We start from the raw sequence: 8,412 nt of genomic DNA on the forward strand, positions 1-8,412 counted from the left end.
GTTTGGAACTCTTCTTAAGTAAAAGAGATGTGGAAATGATGGGAAAGTTCAGGCTTCTGGATTTAGGCATTAGCCCTGGAGACCAACTAAAAAGGGAAGGGAAATGTTTCTAAACAGGCTTATGGATAAGCAGATACCTCAGAGATGTGTCTTTGACTTTTCAGGCTGCTGTAATTGATTTATTGTGCCTGTGTGAAGTTTGTGTGCAAATGTGATATTAACCCATAATTATGAATTATATAGGCAATTAAATGTTATGAGACTGAAAGGTGATGCTCTCCCAGAGGTATGGTTTAGTAGGATCAGACTTCTATTGTGTGTGTTGGTTTCCAGAATTAAAAACAGCACCTTACTCCCTCACCAGCTCCACTGGAAAAGTAACACGGGTCTGCGTGATTTAGAAAACTTTCTCTTCTGCTGGTTGTAGGGTGGGGCTTAAAATGAAAAATGAAACACTGCTTGTCTCGATGATCCTATCTAAAAGCATATGATGTGCCAGCAGATACAGGAACAAGAAGTTCTGCTGGTTTTTTCTCTGGCTTTTTTAAGAGGGTGAAGTAGAGATAATATTCTTTCATCTTCTGTACAGTTCTAAGGGCATTGTGGATTCTCAAAAATTGCTAAACTACCCATGACAGTTTCAGATCTGTGGCATGGATGGTTTAATAGATTTCACCAGTTATTTGCTTCCTGAATGAATATTCAGCTTTTGTCAAGTTCAGGACAACAGAACACTTTAAAAATCAGGAGAGTGACAAAGCATATTTAGTTTGTGGATGAATGACAGTAACTGCAGATGCAGCAAGTAGAACCAAATCAAAAAGTCATTAAAAATGCTAGTTGATGCTAATTGATTTAATGTGTTGGAATATCTGAGAGTTCAAAAGTAGCTTCGAATAAGCTGCTTTGTGACTTAAGCCAACTTCATCACTTACCAGAGGGAAACTTTGGGCAGGTTGCTTAGTCCCTCTGAGCCTCAGTCTCCTCATTTGCAAAATGAAGGTAGACCTATTGTAAGGTTTCCATAAAGTATTACAGTTAAGGTACCTAAAAGTATACCTAGAACATCACACTCACTCATTAATGCCAGCTCTTATTTAAATATTTTAGCAAAATAATTTAAGCAAGGAAATCTCTTCATATATTGAAATTCCTTGTAAAGCCAGAATAAAAACAATGTGTTCAAATTCTTTGGTTGGCTTTTTTTTTTTTTTTTTTTTTTTTTTGGACAGCGCCTTGCTCTGTCACCCAGGCTGGAGTGCAGTCATGTGAGCTCACTGCAGCTTCGAACTACTGGGCTCAAATGATCTTCCCACTTTAGCTTCCTGAGTAGCTGGGATTACAGGCACATACCACCATGCCTGGCTAATTTTAATTTTTTTATTTTTAGTAGAGATGAAGTCTTTCTATGTCACCCAGGCTGGTCTTGAACTCCTGAGCTCAAAGAATCCTCCCATCTTGGCCTCCCAAAGTGCTGGGATTACAGGAGCCCCCGTGTCCAGCTGTCTGTTGGCATTTGTATTATGACATTTGGCACAATCGTTATGTTAATAGAATTGCTGAGAAAAAAGGGTATTGTGCTAGGTGAACCCAGGCTTCATTTTTCCTGCATCCCAGCCCTCACTGTGATTTAAAGAGGGACACTGACATGTAACAATAAAAGATAATGCTGATGTGTAACCACTGGGCTTGAAATGTTCCTTACACATAGCGTAAGACAGGCGTGCAGCAAATTCCCATTAGACGATTCATTCAAAACAACCTCAGCTATTGCTATCCCAGTTGCATATACAACATATATGGCATCTGGCCAAAAACCATATCCCAAGAGTCTCTCTGTCTACGTGGAACTGACTCCTTCTCCATCCTGTCAGACGTACCTCTTTCTTTCATTTTTTCTGTTTCCTCCTATCCCTCTCACAGTTTTACCATAATCTTTGTTTTTTAAAATTTTTTGTTCTTTCTCCCTGTCATGTCTGAAGTTTTCCAAAAAAAGTTGTAGACATCCTCTACTACCAATTAAGTGACAGAAACACAGAAATTAGGCTCTCCTTAGCAGAGTATGCTTTACTCAATAAAGAAAGGAGAGCATAATTTGGCCCTTCTAAGTGTTAAAGTCACTGCACATATCTTTTGTTTGAATTAATCATCGTTTCCGGTAATTGTTGAAGTGAAGGTTAACTTATTTATTTCTGTAATTCTTCCTGCCAGCATATGAAGACAGCAAATGGTAACTTGATCCTAGCCAAAGACTCCAAAAAAAAAAAGGAAGTAGTGGTGGGTTGTGCTTCTGTTGCTCTGGGGTTATACATTTCTTAGTGCTCTTTGGAAAAATAAATGGAGATACCAATAGGCATAATTATCACAAAGCGAAGGAGGGAAAGAACAATGAAACTGACATGAGAAGAATTGTGCATAGGTTGGCACTTCCGAACGTGGAAGGGTTGCTGCTGGGGAGGAACAGAACATACCGCTTTGGGCTGAGCTCTAATCCTGCAGAACAGGAGACCCGGGGGGGAGGGGAAGAAAACGTGGGTGTAGCACAAAAGATGTAGAAAGAAAATGAAGCAGTTTCCAAGGAACAGGCGACTAGGACTCACCTAGTTGTGAAAACAGATCAGCTTCTTTTCCGAGTTCTGTTTTACTATTGAATAAAGTACAGTGACTCCTTAGACACTGCCACAGAAGCTTGTCATGATGAATTGTCCGTCTCCTTAGCTTGCAGTAATGGGATTGAATACTTCCTTCTCTAGCTAGACTGGCAGCCTGTCCCCATGTGCTATTCCTCAAGTCGTGCAACTGCACAGCCATATTTTCTTCCTTGTTCAAAGGGTGTGCATGTGGCCTTGGAGACTTCACTGTTTTGAGCTGAAGTCAGTGTCTCTTACTCTGGTCTCAAGTTTCAGTGGGTATCTCCCTGTATTCCAGGCACATTTTCCAGTTGTAATTTTTCTACTTTCTACAATGCTTAAAAGTCAGTGGGGATTGATCAAGATGTAAGAAAAACTGAGTTGTCTTTGGAATGCGTTCACGCTTTGTGGTGGCCTTCTTAGAATTAGGACATGGAGAACGTGTCTACCTCTTCAGGGTCCACACTAGGATGTGTGGGACTCTGGGCAAGTATTATTTTGTGTGGGTCTTCCCTTTATACAAGCAATTCCTTTGAAAAATGCTTTGCAAAATTTTAAACATCTATGAGGTTCAGTGATTGATCACTGAAGATTTAGAATGGTGGGTAAAGAGGTGCTGATGTATTTGTTTATTGTCCAGACTACTTAATAATTCTTTGTAGCATCCCGACACTACCTCTTTCCTTCTGGATCCAGAAATCATCTCTTCAATTAGTTATTGTCAAGTGTGCTGTTCCTGGGTAATTCATATTTCCCACTGTGAGAAAAGGGTAGCAGTTTTGTTATTATTCAAGACCTGTAGCTTGTCAGAACCTGTCCGTGTTGAGGCATTCTGACTCTTCTTGCCTCTAAAGTCCCCAATGCTCTTTGTTTCATGCTGGCTACATCATTACTCACGATGCTGTACCATCCTTCCTGCTGCCTGTGAATACTGGCTTCCGATGACTTTTTCAGAGGTTGTGCCCATATTTCTTTGAAGACGACCACAAATGCACAGAGTATGCAGGAAAAGGTGCACAGTCATTTGTTTTATGGTCATGTTAAATTTACCCTTTGGAACTTTATGGTATAAATATAGAACAACACATTTTCCAACCATGTCTTCTCTTGAACCCTTGAGGCTGTAATGACAGCATTCCTAAAATGTGATCTCTTTTCATGTTGACTGCACCCCGGTTTCCTCACACTGTTTCCAGTGGTGGAGCGAGAAGAGTGATCCCATTTATACAAGGAATCCCTGACCCTTATCTCGCTCAGCTTAACCTAGGAGGGCCAGGCACCACATCAGCTGGAGGAAAGAATGAACATGGATTGGAGGATCCTGCTGGTGTTGCAGAACAACCATCTGGAAAGCCCTTGGAGGAGGTGGGTGAAGCCACCCTGGAGCACTATGGTGCAGCCTGCAGAGGGATGGGGCGATGGCCCTGCGTTTCAGCAGCAGCAGGTGCACAGCATAAACCTTGCCTGCCGCCGCAGGTGCTGCAGAGCAGAGGCAACACCACAGTAGCAGCAAGGGGGATAACTGAGGAGGCAGGAAACCTCACAGGCAGCGCAAACCCAAGGGCTGGCTGATGGCTGTTGGGAGCCCAGAGTCCTGAACTCATTCTGTGACCAAGTGAGTGAGAATCATTCAAAATCAGGATGTCAGCACCATTCTGGTGGCCCAATCACACACCATCCCATGACAGCAATCCTGTGCCAGTCAGCAGAATCAATCCACTCACTAGGCTGCTGTTCTGGAACTGGAGGTCAGCCCCAGGGCCCCAGGATGGCCTTGCAGGCACGATTTCTGGAGCTCTTTGGAATGTCAAGCCCACCTCGTGCATAAGAAAGTGGGCTGGAAAGAACTCTAAAGGGGAGAAAGGGGGACTGGGCACAAGCAAATCCCCATTTGGGCTCAGGAAACCTGCCCAGACCACACTCCAGCTCCAGCCAGGCCCAGGAACCAGAGGGTCGGGGGTGGGAGGGGGTTCTCAGAAACTATCATGAAAGACATTTTCATGGGCCCCTGAATCGTGAGGACTGAGGGAGGAGCCCAGCTCACCTGGGTCTAAAGCGAGCCCTGCTGGTTGTTTCTTTCTGCAACAAAAAGGAGTGGAAAGGATAAAACAGAGGGTAGGCATGGAAGAGATGAGGTCAAGTATGAACTGCTCTTGGAAGCCTGAGTCCTGATAAGGGCTGTCGATAGGTTGGCCCCTATTCAAGGCCAACAGTTTTTCATCAAATAATTGAACTAATATATAAACAGTTACAGCAGCAGCAATAGCAGCAAGAAACGCTTCTATAATGAAGCTCTACCAGTTCTGCACTGGTGGGAGAAAACGCAAGAAAGGACATTATTCAGTCAATGGACAAAACTAGAATATGATTGTTAGAGTAGAAGAAATTATTGTATCAGTGCAAATGTATGAAGTTGATAAGCCCATGGTGGTTGTAGAAAAGAATATCCCTTAGGATACACTGAAGTATTTAGGGGTAAAAAACAATGTTCAGAAAAAAATTACCTATTTATCTGTCTGTCTATCAATCATCTGTCAGTCTATTAATCTACTGATCTATTGATAATCTATCTATTGCAAATGACAAAGCAAATGGGAATAAGCTGTTAACAGCAGCAAAATCTGGGTAAAGGCTAAATGGATAGATGATCTTTGTACTCTTTATTTTTGCGACTTTTTGTAAATGTTAAAAATTATTTCCAAATAGAAAGTTAAAAAGGTTATCTCCACACAAGGTATCAATTCTGGTAAAATTAGTTATAACAATGTTTTCTTTCCTTCCCTTCCCCCATCCTCCCTTTCTCATCCGCCACCCCCTTTCTTTTCTTCCTCTTTCCATTTTCCCTTGGCATCATATAAATGAATACAGTTAGGAAACTTCTGGCATACTGGCATGTTCCACAGTTTAAAAGAATTTAAAATTAAAGAATTAAAGGGAAGTATTGGCTAGATCTAGGATGGGTGAGATGGCAACAGAGTTGCAAGCAGAGGCAAGAGGATCCAGAAGATCCAGAACTTGACTTTGTGTTTCCGTAGCTAATACAAAAGTTGTATAGAGAACTTGAGTAAAAGAATCACAATAGGCTGGGCGCAGTGGCAAATCCCAACACTTTGGGAGGCTGAGCTGGGCGGATCATCTGAGGTCAGGAGTTCGAGACTATCCTGGCCAACATGGTGAAACCCCATCTCTACTAAAAATACAAAATTAGTTGGGCGTGGTGGTGTGTGGCTTCCCTTCCTTTCCTCCTCCCTTCCCTTCCCTTCACTTCCTCCTCCCTTCCTTTCCCTTCCCTTTATTTCTTTCCTTTCTGGCTCTATTGCCCGGGCTGGAGTACAGTGGTGCAGTCTCAGCTGTCTGCAACCTCTACCTCCCGGGCTCAAGCAATTCTCCTGCCTCAGCCTCCTGAGTAGCTGGGATTACAGGCATGCACCGTCATGCCTGGGTTCTTTTCGTGTGCGTTTTTAGTAGAGATGGGGTCTCGTCACGTTGTCCAGGCTGGTCTCGAACTTGTGAGCTCAGGTGATCTGCCCACTTGGGCCTCTCAAAGTGCTGGGATTATAGGTGTGAGCCACCGGGCCAGCCTAGAATGTCCATATTTCTAATCAAATGGTTGCCAAGGGCATCACAGCATGCCATAGTGGTTAGTAATGTGGGCTCTGGGAAAAAAGAGTTTGAGTTTAAGCTAAGCTTTTGCACTTCCCACCTGGGTGATCTTGGATAGATGGCTTCATTTCATCATGTATCAGCTTCCTCACCAGTAAGTGGCATCTGATAGGAATGTCTTCGCCTGAAAGTACCAGAAAGTATGACTTACAGTAGCTTAAACAAAGAGAAACCCAAAGAGCAGGTGCTGTTGATCAATAGTGTGAGAGAAATGAGGTTTTTTGTCTCTGCCATACCGTGTATGCGATTCTACTTTTCACACAAAAAGAAGGGAAAAGAGACATGGGAGAATTTTAGCTGAGTCGGCCTTTTTATCAGAAAATCAACGCTTTTCTCAAATTTCCAATAAGCAGAAACTCACTTATGGGCCTGATTTGTGTCTTCTGACCACCTTTGCTTGAATTTGGGAGAGAAAGGAGATTATAGATATGGCTTAAATCAGACAATCAAGAGTATGGGTTATAGTGTGTTACAGGATTCTGAATATTAAATGAGCTAACGGCTGTAACGTTCTTAGAAAAATTCACAAGTGCTCAATTGTTAGCTTGTTATCATATTCGTAATACTAATAGAAGTAGAATTTTTGTGTACATATTGAAAATATCATCAGAAATAATTTTGATAAAACCTGTGGAAACAGGGAAAAAGGACGAAGTCAACAGCTCCCTCCTTAGTTTCCCCCTTGGAGAAGGCTTAGAAGGAAGTGAAGCATTGAGGTGTAAACCACCTGCATACTTATAAACACCAGTGGTTGACCCACTCTGCAGGCCAGGTAGGAGTGTGGGACCTGCTACGATTGAGAAGGGCTTGTAGATTTCAAAGAGGATGCTGGGATTCCAGAGTAGCACAAGTGGCTGCACTTACGCACTTATTTTGATTATAATAATATATGTGGTCATCAGTTTCTCCCTTATTTTCCATGTGGATGGGCTATATTTATTTTCCTGGGGTTGGCTCAAAGTAAACTCAACAATCTTTGCTTTGAACATTTTCAGTGAGCCATGTTGGCCCTCCTGGAAGTGGGGGTGCTTTGTCTGTCCACTGGGGCTCCATGGACACAAGTACACCCACATTTTATTGGTGGCTCTTTTCCAAGTTGCTAGCTTGGCGCTTTTCAAAATGTGCTGAATGGCTGTTTGGAACTTGTCTCTGCTGACTCCACTGGGCTGGGTTTCAAATCTCTCCTAATCCACTAATGAACCTTTATTAAAGTGGGAGACAGAGGGTGAATCAGTCTTTGGATAAAGTAGGAGCAGAGAACAATAACAAAGGAAAGCTCAGTCTCCCCACCACCCTCTATTCAGTTCTTTAAAGCTGATATTTTGGGGGAAGAAATGTCAATATTATTAGACTAGTTTTCGGTAGTCTTTAATTTTGTTCCATGTTAACTTTAATTTTGTTTTAGTTTTCAGGGAAGCTCATGAAGAGACTGTCATTCACCAGCAAACCCCTGACCCCTCACTTTTTCTTTTTTGCAATTGGAAGTTCAGGTTGAACTGCTCTGTAGTTATTCACCCACTTCTGCTGGTCAAAGGCCCACAAGGATTTAAATGACTAAATAGGTCATAAAATGCCAACCTTTTAGAAGTCTAAAAAATGTCTGCTGGCTCAAACAGTCATCACGAACCACCCTTAGATTCCTCTGCCACCCACTCTGCTCCCTGTGTCCGGGACACCCTGAGTCCACAGTGACTCTGTGCCAAACTGTAAAGAAACCACCATGTACCTTTTCAAAAATGTCCACTGGTCCTTAAAGTCATGAATCAAGGAAGAGATGGCTTCCAGATATGCAACTAGACTTCCGACAGCCATCACCCTCTAAAATTTCCCTGTGTTTTCACTGAAGTCATGCACCCACTTCTGCTGGTTCCTGGCTCACATAAACATTGAGCAAGTAACTTTCCATTAGACCCAGAGGACAGACTAGGATAGACTTCTGAATGTCTGAAAATTCCTGGTCTTCAACAAACCTGTGTTCTGCTCAGTAATTTATTTTGTAAGAAGAAGTTATAATAAGTCTAGTCATTAAATCAAAAGAGAAAAACCCTAATTAAGTATAATATTGCTTGGTACTTGCTTTTTTTTTTTTTTTTTGAGACGGAGTCTGGCTCTGTCGCCC

The sequence above is a fragment of the Piliocolobus tephrosceles genome, chromosome 4 (genome assembly GCF_002776525.5).
Source record: "Piliocolobus tephrosceles isolate RC106 chromosome 4, ASM277652v3, whole genome shotgun sequence".
NCBI lineage: Eukaryota > Metazoa > Chordata > Mammalia > Primates > Cercopithecidae > Piliocolobus > Piliocolobus tephrosceles.